The sequence below is a fragment of the Phaenicophaeus curvirostris genome, chromosome 1 (assembly GCF_032191515.1).
Source record: "Phaenicophaeus curvirostris isolate KB17595 chromosome 1, BPBGC_Pcur_1.0, whole genome shotgun sequence".
NCBI lineage: Eukaryota > Metazoa > Chordata > Aves > Cuculiformes > Cuculidae > Phaenicophaeus > Phaenicophaeus curvirostris.
In genome coordinates this window covers 117771580-117787282 of record NC_091392.1, presented here as the reverse complement: position 1 = coordinate 117787282, position 15703 = coordinate 117771580, and the positions used below count along the sequence as shown (strand labels likewise).

Sequence of the window (15703 nt, the reverse complement as noted above, 5' to 3'; positions counted from 1 at the left end):
TATCACAAGAGTCCCCAGATCATGAGAAGATCCCCTTTCCCCTCCAGCCAGCAGGGATGGTGGGATCCATCAGCAGAGCCATGCTCTTCACCTGCTCTGCTGCTGCCCTGAAGGCTGGGGAACTACTGCAGGAGGACTAACAGATGACCCGGCTACTCATTTTTGCCTGTTTATCTCCCTTGAAAGTTAGTCTTTCTTTAAACCAATATTCTAATAGGCAGTCACTGCAGTCTTTTGCTGCGCTACTCTGATGAGAGCCACAAACAGAATACTAACCTAACAGGAGCAGGGCTTAAAGCTCATGTTTGATCAGTTTAGCATTTACATTGCAGTACTTCCCAGAGGGCTTAGCCATCCCCAGAGCCAGCAATACAAGGCTCCCTACCAACACAGAAATGACCTGCCCCTGTCATGCACATACCACCCTCCTCCAGCACATACAAATTGGGAAACTCCAGGTTATTCTGCCTAAAATAAGAGACGAGACTCCAAAAAACTCGCTCCAAAACCACAATGATGGGAAATAGTAATAAAATCCAAGTGAAGATGAAGACAGACATCATCAGAGATGTTGCGCTTAACTATTGCTTTGAAGATTTGAAATTGAGAGAGCAAAGCACAACTAAGGCCAATACGTAAATAAAATAAATGGGCAGTGAAATTTCAAAGCTCATTTAAACTGCTTGAATATATACGCAAGTCTAGCACAGGCCTCCCCTCTCTCAATCTATCTCAAAAATGCCAAACTCTTGAAGTCCAAACCCAACACAAAACTTTGTGATCTGAATTATTTTTTGCTCTTAACTCAGAGAAGTGCATTAATGAAATCAAAACGCTCACGGCAAGTTCATGTGTTTTGTCACATCTCTCAAGCTACAAGGCAGGGCTAGAAATGTGGTAAGATCATCAAGATAAATTACATTAAAAAGTGCACCAATTAATCAAACTAAATATGCATTAGTATTTCAGGCTGCTTTGGTGACCAGAAGCCAAAACTCAAGAGGGCAGATGTAGCCACAGGGAAAAAAGAAATGAAAAGATACTTGTTTCAAATGTTTTGTAGTTTGGAATGGGTCAATTAAAAACCACAAAAAGTCAGAGCAGAGGATTCTTATAAGTTTAGCCTATATATTAAGCAATGACAAGCACGCACAGAATAATAAATCCATTATATACTCTAAGCCATTTGTTAATTGATAGAAAAGGACAACCTTTTAGAGTCTCATGTTGCAGGGAGACTTTAACCAAACTCCTGCAGCAGTAATGACTCACCAAAGAAGAAAGTGTGCTGTCTCATGCTCTTATATTATCTGTGGACTTCAGCTTTGCACTAGAGGTTATACAACCTGCACACACACTGGACCACTGCAGTACATCTTGTGAGGCATTTGTACCTGGTAACAGAAGAAGCCTATGTGTGGAGATGTGGATGGACAGATGCATGTGAGCCCTCTCAACTATTTCTTATACAGCTGCCTTTAAATTCAGGACAGTTATTGTGGTAGCCCCTTGCACATCTGAGCACCAGCCTTCACATAGCTGAGCAATGCCTTTTTTAGAGGGTGGGTGGGGTGAAGGGGGAATGATGGATTTCCTAGGTCCTTTTTGAGGTTGGCAGTGTCCTTGCATCAGATGAGGAGCAAGCAACTACCTCCAGCCCTTCAGGGAGCCACACAACTCCCAGAGGAACAAAGACCCTTCGCTTCCTTAAATTCCTTAGAGAGTACAAACTCAATGTAGCCCTGATGTGACCAAAATACACCCTGTCCAGCAAGCTAATAAGGGCACTCCAATCCAGGAGAAGCAAAAGATCAAACGTAGAATTAAAGGGGGAAAAAAAGGGTTAATCTCTCAGTATGCACAGTTGATTCCCTGCTGAACTGGTGATCTCTGATCACAATCATCCAGCTCTAAGCATACTGTAAGGGAATTGCAGCAGCCAAATTAACACATTTAGAACAACAACAGCAACAACAATAATAAAAAAATATTCTAGTTACTTTCTACAGAGCAGACTTATGTTAAAAATTAATAAACTATATCAAAATCAGGTTTCTTCAAGCACCAAACTAGAGAGTTAAAAAACACCAAAAAAAGGCCAAAAAAGCACTCCAAGGTACTTACATTATGTCTTATCCATATCCAATCAGAGGGGTTTGAATGAGCTTTCTTTTCACAAGCAAATAGATGATGTAATTAATTTTCTCCTGAACCTCGAAGCTGTTGAAGAGGAGGACCTGACCTAATACCAGTTAATTCCTGCTGTGTGCAGAATTGTAATCTCTCCTACAAACCAGATTTGACCTGGATTCAAGTCAAGAATTCTAAGAGGGAGCAAAATGGGGGGGGGAGAATAATTGCAAGAGATTTACATACTACACCTACATATGACACAAATTTATATTTGTATCAATCCAAAAGCATAACTGATTTCAGATGCATATACTACACATCAATATTATGTCGATACACGCATAATTAATTAAAAACTACACCATGCTCATGTATACGCCTACCATATGTACTTACTTTGGCAAAAAAACCCATATAGCAGGACAGCTGTCAACATCCTTAAGGTCACATTTCTGATTTTAAACATTAAAACTGTAAAGTCACTTACATATTTTCCATTTTCTTAAATGTTTTGAGGACTCAAGAGACTAGTAATCACACACATTTTAATTTGAGCTGCCACCCTGTACAGATGAAAGCTTACATATCTGCAGAGATTCATTCTAAATAAACTCATTAATACTAGAAGTGTGTGTGTACACACACTTCTGAGGATTGTAGGCTCATAAATAGCACAAGCGTAATTGCGTGGAAGAAGTACTTGGCAAAGAGAAAGCCAAGATGATCACCCCACAGACTTTCATTTCTTTGTCTCTTCATTGCTTTATAAAACAAACAGACAAAAGAACCCACATGTTACCCTGCAGACTTGTTCTCAGCAACATCACACCCCTTGGAAAGTTTTCCAGTTGTAGCCATATTAATTACAACTCCAGCAGGCTGTTCCTTTTAGAGTTGGAGTCTTAGTTCGCCACTAAGACTAGTCAATAGATTGCACTCAGGCTTCCAAAAGTTGTCATTTGCTCCAGACACAGCTCTGTGAAGTTCCCAGATTTCTTTTGACTGAAAGAATATGTAGACACGCGTAGAAATGAAGCCAGCCCTGATATCTAGGACAGCCCTGCACTGATCTTACTTTTCCCAAAGCCCAAGCAACCCCCTTGCCCCATGCACAGCAAAAAAATTCAAGTACACCCAGTCTCTTGTCCCCACTGCTCCATGCCACTACCTTCCCAGGTCCCAACTCATCCTGAAAGGGAAGCAACCTGCTGAGTTCCTGGGCAGGGGATCCAGCCATGGCAGTCCTTAACTTGCACCTTCCTGAAACATTTCTTTATAACTGCTGAAGACACAGGCATCCCACAAACACCCTAAAACATTACAGAGTCACAGACACATCAATCACAAGCCTATCACTGCATAATTTTCAAGTTACACGCAAAGAGAGACAGCCATGCGAACATTACACAAAAAAAAACATGAAATAAGAGTGGAAGAAGTTGAAACAAAGCACTCTCAATAAACTGGAAGGCGCAATCGCCATTTTACCCAATGCCTGCTATGGCATCCTCAGCCATGACATTCTCAGTTCAATAAAACATACAAAACCTCAACCAATGGCAAAAATGAGCCGCATGACAACTAAGGGGGCACCAACGTGAATAAGGAAAGTTATCTACCCCCAACCACATGTCAGTAAGTACATCAGCCTTCAAGAGCATTTCAAAAGGACCACCAGCCTCCAGCCCACCCCAAGAAAGCATTTTAAGACAAGCCATGACCGCAGACGCAGCGCAAAATCCAACTTACCAATACAAGTAATAGGCTAAAGCCAGGGCAATAAGCGTTGTGCAGACTCCAGCTAGCAAGCATATACCTGACTGGTTTACCAACATCTTCCCAACTTGGTATTGATAAAATCAAAAAAAAGAGCAGGAGAAATGAACGGCAAAAACGGACGATGCGAGTCTTGGCTAAGGAAGCAAATCAGTCTTGACATGAAGGAGGGATTATGATGACAAAAGCACATTGAGGTAAATCTGGAAGTGCTGCAGCTACTAAAACTGCCTGCTCAACAGCAGGAAAAAAGAGCTGTGTGTCCTCTCCTCTATGTGGCTTCATAAAACACTGAACTAAGGAAGCCCCTCTTACCTCAAGAATGAAGGTATGATTGGGGCACAAGTGGACTAATATTTAAAATAGGTAATACATCTCAATAAATATTACTGTCAGGTGGTGTTGCTGACAAACCAAGCTTCTGCTCTAATCCAATAATCTTCTTACAGCAAATTACCAGGCTACAATCAAATGGATTCGCTTGCGTGGTGAGGTACGTCTGTTCAGCACTGCTGCTTAACACTTCTTTTTTTTTTTTCTTCCCTAAAAGCTAACAAAGGACTTTGACACAAATCTAGGTTTTAACACAAAGGAACCACCCACCCCATGAAAACCTGCCTCTCTCTTCTCCATGAAGAGCAAACACAAGGCTTGAGAGAACATCACAGCAGAGAAAGGGTTTGGTATGGATCCAGGGTGCAGCCCTTGCAGGGCAGGAGGACTGCTCACTTCATCAGCATGATGAAGCGACATCTTTGAACTGCACAGGCTAAAGAAAGGGACTTCACAGCTATGAAGCAAGCTCCTGCATGCTTTGCTTAGCAGGGAACTTGGGACTCCACTGCCCTTACCCTCTCTCTGCAGGTCTCGGAGGAGAGCTCTAGCCAACTAAAGATGATGGTATCTTCTCTCTCTTCTCCCTGCTCCAATTGCAGGTCTTTAGGGAGGCCCAAGCCACAGCAGGCACGCTCCAGTGCTTGGTTAGCAAAAAGGAGATACCAGAGCCTAGAGAAGACACAAACAAGACAGCAGTGGCTACAACCCATCCAGGCAGACGGAATACAGTCCCGCTGGTGTGATTATAAGGCTCAGGGGCTTGTCTGTCTGTTCTGCACCCTAATCTGAACAGTCCAGATAAAGACAGACTTGAGGCCACATCCGCACAGGGACACAACAGTTGGACTGAAGAGAGTGATTCCCATGCAGCTACCATTACACCAACACAGCCCTTCGTGCAGATGTAGTTCGCCTTGGTGGAACTGATCCTCACCTAGTAAGAGTTAGGCCTCTAAAAGAAATATGAAGAAACAAAATCCAAACAAAATCTGGCTTAAATGCCAAAGAATAATTAAAGTGGTAGACACAGCCCCCTGATGCTCCCATTTTTTGACCACGCTTTAGCAGCAGCACTACATAAAGCTACAACATGGTGTTAGCTCCTCCTAAACCTTTGACAGTCCTGTGAATGGAGCTACAGAAATTGTAGGAGATTTCAACGAAGCGGAAAGGGACAGCACAAAACCACTTAAGATACAACAAATGGAAAGTTTTTACAATCAACAAAACAGGCAATACTTGGAACTACTTGGCCAAAAAGGAAAAAAAGAGGCATTGAATTTAAAAATCACAGTCAAATAGGAGATTTTATCTGGTACGAAGTTCAGCGGAGCTGGATGGAAAAAAGAACAGAAGAAGCTGCTTCTGAGTTTAAAAGCATACACAAAATAAATAAAACGTATGCCAGAAAGTGGGATGAGTAAGGTCCAGTGGAAACCAAGTTCACAACCAGGACAGAAGCACCACAGCATTCATGAAGTAAAGGAAAATTTCAAGTGCTGTCTATGCACTGAGTCAATAGGTCCTCCTCCCCTCTTTCACCCTGCAGAAAGTGCAGGTCTATTGTAAAACCTTTCCCAACCTCGCCTATAGCTTAGCCACATTTCTCAAGTGACTACACAAATAAGATTCTTACTACTATCTACATCTTTGTCAGTGAAGGAGATAGCTTGCAAATAAATTTCTTCTGTGGGAATAATCAGTTTCTGTGGGCACCAAACAGATTTTTACCGATTGTGTTCCCTAATCTCATTTCAGACTCCTCACACTGCTTCTGCTCTCAACCACAGAAATGAAATTATATTAAATTACACTAAAATAAACCCCAAAACCTGAGAGACAAACACACATGTAGTTCAAAAATTACAGGAGGGTTCCAGACAAGCAGGAGTATGTGAACTGGCACTTGCAATATTTTCATAGGTGAAACTCCTCCATCACTTTCCAGAACAGCTGATCAATACTTTTCCAGTGCACAATATTCATTACAAAAAATGCATATAATGGAATATAAATGGGCACAGTTCATTCTCAGGATTTTGTAAATAAAAAACAAAACCAAAATAGCAATTAACAAGAGGCATCATTTGGGAAAAAAAAATTACCATATTGCAATAACTGCCTATATTTGGAACAAGGCTTACTTGGTATTTCTATTGTAAAAGCAATTCTAAAATTACAGTGCTGGTATTCAAACAGTCATTCTATAATACCACCCCTTACATAACAAACAAAAAAGGATTTATCTAACAGAAGGCTTATTAGTACAGAATTATTTGAGTTTCAGACCTCTTGTATTGTATAAAATACATCAGCGTTACGTAATTAAATAAATCTTGCCAATCTTAATCTCTGATGATTAAGAAAAACCTCAGTAGTAGTGTCTACTCATCTATAAAACCACACAAAGTGCTTGTCTTCACTTCAAGTGGTTGAATTTTGAGGCAGGTGGGAATTCATTCTTTGTATTAAGATAAAAATAATCAACAGAAGAAATTTCAGGTGCGTAAATGCATCCATGCACCAAGCTGTGAAACCTAGGAACCATCTCCTAGATAAGATTGCATGAATCTGGAGAATGCTTTGTGGCACAGATTCCTTAACCATTAAAACAGTGATGCAAAACAAAGGATAAACAAAAAAGTCTCATCTGCAGTCACCTGAGAGAAGTGTTATAAAAAGAATTACATACTTTGCTTTCTAGATGGAAAATTATGCAAAAAAAATAAATAAAAATCAACCCTCAAAGATAAGAAAGAAAGAGAGCCAACCAGGAGACATCTGTCAATAGGCAAATATGCGCGACCAAACAAGGAGACACCTCTGACTGCTGCTAAATAAGGTGTCAGCAAACACCGTGTGCGTGACTTCAAGTCCCTACCCAAGTTCAAAGCTTTTCTCTGAAGTACCAAATACTAATTGGGAAGAAATTGTCTTTTGAGAATTGCTGAGCTGCTTTAAGCTTTAGGTATAAAACACTACCTTCTGCAAAAGAGGAGCAATAAGGTTTATTCTATGATTGTATCCACAGTAACAAATCATCACCAGTGTAAGTGAACTAACAGAAGTAGGCAGGCTCTTGGGGCTGTCCCGTGCCAAATCTACCACCTCCCTCCTACCTTGTCCTGAAAGCAGCCAAGTTGCAAGACTCAGCAAACTGGCTTCACTTGCTTACACTTCACACTTCTACTCCACTGTTTGCTGATGACTATCTGAACTGCCAGGTTGGAACAGCTTAAATAAATATAATTCCTTTTTATTATGACCGCTATTAAATAAAGAAAAGAATAACATAGTAAAGTGAAAGCCCCAGATGCTATCCATATAGTGAGAATCACAACTGCAAAACCAAGAAGGGACAACAGGGAAGTTTACCTCTGTTGCTTCTACATCCTAAATACAGAAACTCCCCAGAAGAGCATTTCTATTACTTCACTGTACAAACATGCCTCCAAACTGCTACCTGCTCACATCTTACTAGTAATAGAAAAACGCTGCTGTAAAAGAGCAGCGGAATATATGCCATTCATCTGTACCTTTATGGTCCCCAGACTTCTGGATGGATCTTTGACAAGTGAGAAAAACCAACCAGCTGACTGTCACTAGACTGGAATTTGTCACATGGGCAAGGACACCTCCCTACAGACATTTCTTTGTTGGAAAAGTCTATGCTTCCACCAGCAAATTTTCTGGAGTTCAGTTTGGGAAGGAGGTGGAGGCTCTGGGGAGGGGTGGGGGCAGATGAAAGCCACCATTCTGAAGTATCTGGCTTCGGAAGATCTCCATCACAGGGTAGGGTAGGGGAGATACAAGGGGCTGGGTGGGGAGAGAGAAGCAGAAATACTAAAATCAGATGTGGTGGGTGTTCTGCTGACTGTCACGGAGGCAGCTTAATATCAAAGCCCATTGTTTTGCAGTCAGGAAGAAATAATAGGTGAAAAATGTGCCTGGGAAAATCAACAGGTACATAACCCAAACAGTTCCTCAGTTGGTTCATGTGAATTGAATTGGCAGCCTGAATTGCATCTGGGAGCTTGATCCTGTAGAGGAGCAAGAGGAGGACGTTCAGTGCAATGCTGCTTGGTGCAGTGCTGTATGAAGTCTGCTATTCACAGCCCAGGGGGTAAGAAAGCAAAAAAAAGTCGAGCTATACTGTAGGGCAGCGGCCCACGCCACTCCCCTTCTTCCTTGTACAGGATCCAACTTTTATTCTCTTTCCTGTCACCTTGGCTGCCCGTTACCCACATGCTCCTACCAGAACACAATGGATATACTTCTTTCAGATGATTTCACTGGCAAATGTTTCTCAAGGCTGTTATCAGTCTGAATTCATAACTAACCTTGTGGTCAGATCTCTTTTTGCATATACACAAAAGCAGGTATCTTTCTAAAAAGACAAGGCAGACTATCAAGCAGACCGATAGCAAAAAACAAATGTACGCTGGACAGTTTTCTGTTTCATGTTTTCAGACAAGATCCCACCAGCCCCTTCTGGCCTGAATACCAATACTGGCAGCAGCCACACACCACACAATCTTTTCAGTGTAAATGGAAAAAAACTCCACTCCAAGCAACAAGCTTGTTCAGTTTCGTCTGAAGAGCAGCCTCTTAATGCAATGTTTGAGAGAGAGTTGACCTAAATATCCCCTTACTGAAGGTTGCAGAGATCCTTGAAATGACTAGCCCAGTACAAACACATGCTTGCCTTGCCCCAGCAAAATTCAGAAGCTAGTTTGCATGAGGGCTGCTCCACAACTGATAGCAAAAGCACAGGTGCATTCACAGATGCTCTCTGCTCTTTTTATCATCATCTCATGTAAACTAGCTGTGACTGGACGTAGACAAAAGGACATTATATTAATTCTGATGTTCTGTGCACTTTCTCAGAGCTACAGGTGCCACATCAGGTGGCTCAGACACCCATCTGACCTGACCTTGAATGTTTTCAGGGATGAGGCCCTTACTACCTCCCTGGGCAACCTGTTCCAGTGTTTCACCACCCTCACTGTAAAAAAAAATCTTCCTTATATCCAGCATAAATCTACCCTCCCTTAGTTTAAAATTATTACTCCTTGTCCTGTCACAAGAGGAAGGTCAAACAGCCTTAATACAGCTGCACCTCCAACTGTGCCGTAAATTCATGTTACTAGATATGCTGGCATGACCCTGGCTCAGTGTCATGAAGAGTGAAGATTATTTCCTTCTCAGGCACATAAGCCAATAGCAAGAACCACCCCTATACACTCAGTACAGGAAAAAACCACACAAGATGACTAGGGCTTTTTCTCCCATCTTGCCACACAGATCCAAGGTACCTAAACAATTTCTTACTGAACAAGGCAAAAGCTCACAAAGCAAGGGCAAGGAGTACCCGGCCTGAGAGCTATTGTCCAGAAGGGACCTGGAAAACGAGCCACTACAGACATGAGGTTCAACAAGGCCAAGTGCAAGGTCCTACACCTGGGTCAGGGCAACCCCTAGTTTCAGTACATGATAGGGGACAATGTAATTGAGAGCTGCCCTGTAGAGAAGGACTTGGGGGTGCTGGTCAATGAGAAGCTCGACATGAGCCAGCAATGCGAGCTCATAGCCCAGAAGGCCAACTGTATCCTGGGCTGCATCAAAAGACGCGTGGCCAGCAGGCTGAGGGAGGTGATCCTGCCCCTCTATTTCTCTCCTGTGAGACCTCATCTGGAGTACTGTGTACAGTTCTGGAATCCTCAACATAAGAAGGATATGGAGCTGTTGGAATGGGTCCAGAGAAGGGCTACAAAGATGATCAGTGGGCTGGAGCACCTTCCATATGAGGACAGGCTGAAAGAGTCAGCGTTGTTGAGCTTGGAGAAGGCTCCAAGGAGATCTTATAGTGACCTTCCAGTAACTGAAAGGGGCTACAGTAAAGCTGGGGAGGGACTTTTTACAAAGGTAAAAAGAGTGATAGGACTAGGGACAACAGCTATAAACTGAAGAGGGGGAGATTTAGACTAGACATAAGGAGGAATTCCTTCACCGCGAGGGCAGTGAGGCACTGGAACGGGTTGCCCTGAGAAATCGTGGATGCCCCATCCCTGGAGGTGTTCAAGACTAAGTTGGATGGGACTTTGACCAACCTGATCTAGTGGAAGGTGTCCCTGTCCATGGCAGGGGGGCTGGAACTGGATGATCTTTAAGGCTCCTTCCAACCCAAACTAGTCTACGATTCTATGATACCCTAAGGTGTGGGTGAGCAGACCATGCTCGTGGTCAGCTGTTGTTCAGCTGGCCAGCTCTGCCAAGCAGACCTGTTCTCTGCCACGGTACAGCACCAGCAGCTGACACAACAGCCCAGTAGCTGAATCACCAGCTCACACTTCACTGAGCTTCCTTTTCTCAGTTCTTTTCCTTACATCATGGCAGGAGCAAGGCTTGTTCTATTTCTTAGAGTGATGTTCTTTGTTTGCCAGCCATTTTCAATCACAAACGTCTTTGGTAGTGCAATCTCCAACTCCCAGTCTCAGGCAAAGACATTTTTGTGCATCAGGCTACTTGTCCCATTTAACGTGAACGTCACAACCAAAACAGAAAGGGAGACAGGTACAGAGATAGGGCAAGTGAACCCTTGATACAAAACTGGCCTTACTGGTAAGTTATATAATACTGTCTCAATACACACACTGCAACAGCATTTGTATTCCTATCTGTACTTTCTGCTGCTTTGGAATGTGTTGTTGAGTGTCCTGAATGTGTGGCCTTCACAACTTAAGAAAAACATGTGAGAACAACTGCTCCCATGGCAACACTGACATTTTCAAAACAAACATAAAAGAGCAAATGCCACTATTGCTTCTTATAAAGCACTTTTAGTTTTGATTATTTTCTCTTATCAAAATAAACATCCCATGGAGATCCAGCTTACAGGTCCTTGGTCCTTTATTTCCACCAGCTGATCCCCAGCCCAGAGCAGTGGCCACCCTGAAAGGGCTAAACAGCACTGGGTCCCAGGCACATGAGTAGCCAGCATCATCTGACAAGGCTCCTCTTTCCCTTAGCTTTCTGGAGAGCAAAGCTTATTGGGCCACAGTCTGAGTGTTTTCAAAGACAGAGAGGATCTAGTTCTAACTCCCCTGCCATGGGCAGGGACACCTTCCACTGGATCAGGTTGCTCAGAGCCTCATCCAACCTGGCCTTGAACACTTCCAGAAAGGGAGCATCCACAGCTTCCCTGGGCAACCTGTTCCAGTGTCTCACCACCCTCATCCTGAAGAATTTCTTCCTAACATCTGATCTAAATTTCCCCCCTCTCCAATTTAAAGCCATTCCACCTTATCTTATCACTACATGCCTTTTTACAAAGTCCCTCCCCAGCTTTCTTGTAGTTCCCCTTCAGCTACTTATACTTGCTTCTCACAACTAAATGTCAAAACAAGGACAGCTGACCTTCTGGTGCCCATCTTCTATATGGCGCAGTTATAGGCCACATACTGAAGTGTAGGACACGGAAACAGTATCCACTCTGTCCTGAAAAAGTTCAGAGCAACACTTCCCACCTTGCAGAAGAGCGCTCCATGCTATAACGAACCTAAAACCACCAGACATTCTTGAGGAAAACTAGTCCTTTCTGATTTCCATACTGTTCCAAATCAGTGTGCTATCTATTAAGAAGAGCTAGGAGAACACTGCAAAATGGACTCTTCACTTAAAAACCACACTGCACCAGACTAATAGCAGGGATTGTATCTCTGGTAGCAGCTTTTCACAACATCATTCTGCCAGTGAAAAGGTCTCCACCTTATGAACTTTGAAACAACCCATTACCACAGCCTCCACATTGGCAAATTAAATATGAATGAAGAAAAATATAACTTTTTCCAACATCCTTTACATTTCTCCTTGTTTGAACTACAGAAAACTCTTGAAATTCTTACTGCCGTGACTGCTTTTGTGAGCTGCTTTTTTGGTCTAGCCTGCGGAATCTTAATGGCCACAAGTGCTTTGCAAAGATTTTTTTTTTTTTCCTCCTCTCTCTGTGGCACCCAATGAAGTTTATATGCAAACTGAGTCTTCCAACATCTGTTACAAACTATAACACTGGCAAATCTGAGAAAAAGAAATCCCCTCATGAAGACACACACAATGAGGATAACAGCAGCAGATGACACGCGCAGGACCTCTGCCTATGCATAAACCCCAACAGGAGGAGATGGCTGCTACAGCAAATGCTATAATTTGGCCTCCCTGTAATTCAGTCCCTCATCCCCCTGACAGCATGCCTGTCAGTACCAATTGTGCTTTGTGCTTTGGCTCGTGAAACGCAGATTTGTTCCACCAAAGAAACATCCACTGGAACACTGAAAACCTCTCAGCACAATTTCTCTGATCCACATTAATATCTATCGACCTAAATATTAATAAAACAATAAAAAACAACAATAACAATAACATTGTTATTATATAATATATATAATTTATTATTAATAACAATAATAATAATAATAATATCACAGGGTTTATTTGAACAATTATGAAACTGACGGTTGAAGGAGTTATTAATGGAATTATTCAATCCATGCAGTTTCCAGCATGGTCATCCACTTTATTCAGAACATTTCATTTCCATTCCTTCCAGGTTCTAGCGACCCAAGACAAAACACCTCAACACAAGGAACACAGGCATCAGGCTTCACAGCCTGCCAGGCTGGGTACGAGAAGCCCAAATTCTCTCTTCTCCAAACAGAAGCAGAGCTTGACAATGCAAAAGCTGTGCACAATTCATACAATCCTGCCCCTCAAGTATATTCTAGCTTCTCAGAACCATTCACATTGATGGCCGTTTTAGGCCATACAAACAAAGAAGAAAAGCAAAAATCGCAGCCATGCAAGCTCAAAGATCTGTTACAGAACACATAGAAAACAGGCTTTCATGTATTTCTGGGGCATTGCTCTAACACCAAAGGCAATGAGCCCGGGCAGAAGCATTTTGCAAAACTGGTTTTGAAAATAGCTGGTCACCATGACACTGTAAACAAGGCCAGTTTCATGGATAAACCCCTCCTGGGTCTCCCTCCACCCACCAAAGCTGTAGATGCTCAGGATTAAGCAGACTCAGTTGCAACACCTAATTTTTTAAAATTTATTTATTTCTGGGGGGAGGGAGAATTTTGATCCAAGAATGTTTGGGCTTTGCACGGCATCAGAAAACATGCCCTGAACACAGACAGTGGCTGATCCAGTATGTGCTGCCCTGTGAACCAGAGCTTCGAGAAACATCTCACAAAACTGAAAAGTTTCTTGGGACGCTATTTGTCCTATAATAGACCTCGAAAGCTTACAGAACACTAAAGCAACACTCAAAATCACCAAGAGTATTCTACTAATAGCTTATGAAGGGGCAGAGTAACAGAGATCATCATTAAAATGTCAACATCTGACACTAACCACCCCAGTGTTTTAAAGATCTTGTCTTGGAAAAACACAATTGCTGTGTCAGTGAGGTCTCATCAGCCTTCCACTTTCACTGTCACTGTTTGTGGGAGAGACTATGAGAAAGGGCAAAAAGAAGGAATTTTGCTGCTATAACTTAACATTTACATATTTGTTTACTGGAATAAAAAATATGGATGTTTGGATTAACGGTAGCCCAAGCTGACCCCAGAGTCTGCATTCAAGAGACTTCTAAGAACGCTGCAAAGGAGGTCCTCAATGCACTGTAAGGCCACAGTTCCCCTTCTGTATTTAAGGGGGCAGGTGATAGTTAAAATATTTCTAGAGTCCTCTGGAGGTTTATTTGTAGTTAAGTCTTTTCTGCAATGATTACCAATAGATACAGCATACATGAGAAAGCAGAGGCAAACACCACAGCAAGCAACAAGCCGAAGCACTGGTTTCATCCTTAAATTAAAATTCGTAAGAGTGGGAGACTTTTGACGCCTCTCCCAGGAATTCATGCAGCTCTAGGAAAAGAACAGGAGCTGCAACCCCATTTTTTTTCTAAAAGCATCTTATTGCTACAGACAAAACACAAATACAGAAACGTGCGGGAAGATTTATTTCTTACCGCCACCACTGGGGACCACTTCTGGCACCTGGCAATACTCACGAGCACCAGGAGAATTCCCATCTCCTCCCTCCAGGGAAGTAGCACTGTTTATGTTTCAAGAGATTTGCTTTCTCATTTGCTTATAAACAAAAAAGACATTCTTCAGTGAACAAAGGTTAAAATATTTTGTTAAGAAGCCAAATACAATGCAAACAACATACAGCTGCTAACCCAGATCACAAATTCTTTCACTCAAACTCCTCTTATTAAGACTACCCATCTTTCTCTTTTCTTAAAAAAAAAGCAAAACTACTTAATCCTTCTTCGCATGTACTAATACTTCACGTGCTTCATAGGTACCAACTACTATTGCTGTCAGATGGTCTAACTGGCACACATCTACGAAATTAAAAGCAAGTGTTATCAGCTTATATTTAGTGGTGAAATTGCAGCTTCTGTTCAGAACAGAGAAAGGGCTTGCATACTCGACAACTAGCCTACTTTTCCTAGCTTTACTAATCAGCATAACAAAAGGCATTTCTTTTACCTACAAACCTTGCCTCCATAGAAGTTACTGAAAACGAAGCAGAAGCAATTATCCACTCTCAAAACACACTTAATCCCTATATTTTATTAAGGGTCGTATTTATGATCCTGAAGCTATTAAGTTAATCATTATTTAATTTTAGATTACTGAACTGGAGATTTATTTCAGTCGCAAGCTCACTTTCCACATAATTTAGTCTCGGTAATTAGAGACGTACTTTACCCAGAGGTGGCTTGTTTAAAGGGTGTTATCTAATTCCACAATCCTTACACTATGAAAGATTTGTGCAGAAATCTATCAGAAAAAGAAAACCTGCAAAGAAACTCAGATTTACCAGACGGCAAACCTGGTTTTCCTTAAAAATAAAAAACTGAAGAAAAAAATATTCTTCAAACATCTGCCCAACATGTCAAATATATCACAGAAGTTAATATAAATCATTTATTTTACCAACCCCTATCTTTAGCAAAGTTTAGAGCTGTTAAAAACCAAAAAATGCCCTTCTACACAAATCACTCCATCCACAACTTATTTTAACCAAGAATGAAGGTCTACAGGGAAATGTATGCATCTATTAGGATGCCCAGCAAGTACCTCCCTCAGGACGTAACCAGTACTGAATCATTCAGACACTTAAAGACTTCTATGACAGTGTTACCAGAGGAACAGAAATAGAGACCATGCACGTATGTTCATACTGTATATATTTTCCCTCGACATCATGCCATTAAAAAACTTCTCAGCTCCAGCCTACTGTAGACAAACACTTGCAACCACGTTGTTGAAATCAAACCATACTAGGAAATGCCAGGTAGCCATTCAACCGGCTGCTACCGATCTTGCTTAGCTTCAGGTCTGTATACAGTTAACGGCATCGCTAGCTGCCAGTCCATATG

The 15703-nt window shown here is 42.0% G+C and overlaps 1 protein-coding gene across 2 annotated transcripts in view; it reads right to left on the bottom strand.

Moving 5' to 3' along the window:
* Positions 1-14405, bottom strand: part of AGPAT3 (1-acylglycerol-3-phosphate O-acyltransferase 3) — a 56146-nt gene extending 41741 nt beyond the window's left edge. The window contains exon 1 of one of the 2 annotated variants that reach the window (XM_069872697.1): positions 14279-14405. The gene's annotated coding sequence lies outside the window, so the exon portion shown is untranslated. Of the gene's footprint in view, positions 1-3882; positions 4059-14278 lie in introns of those variants that run through there. The other variant, XM_069872705.1, reaches the window with a different exon arrangement.
* Between the last annotated feature and the right edge of the window lie 1298 nt (positions 14406-15703).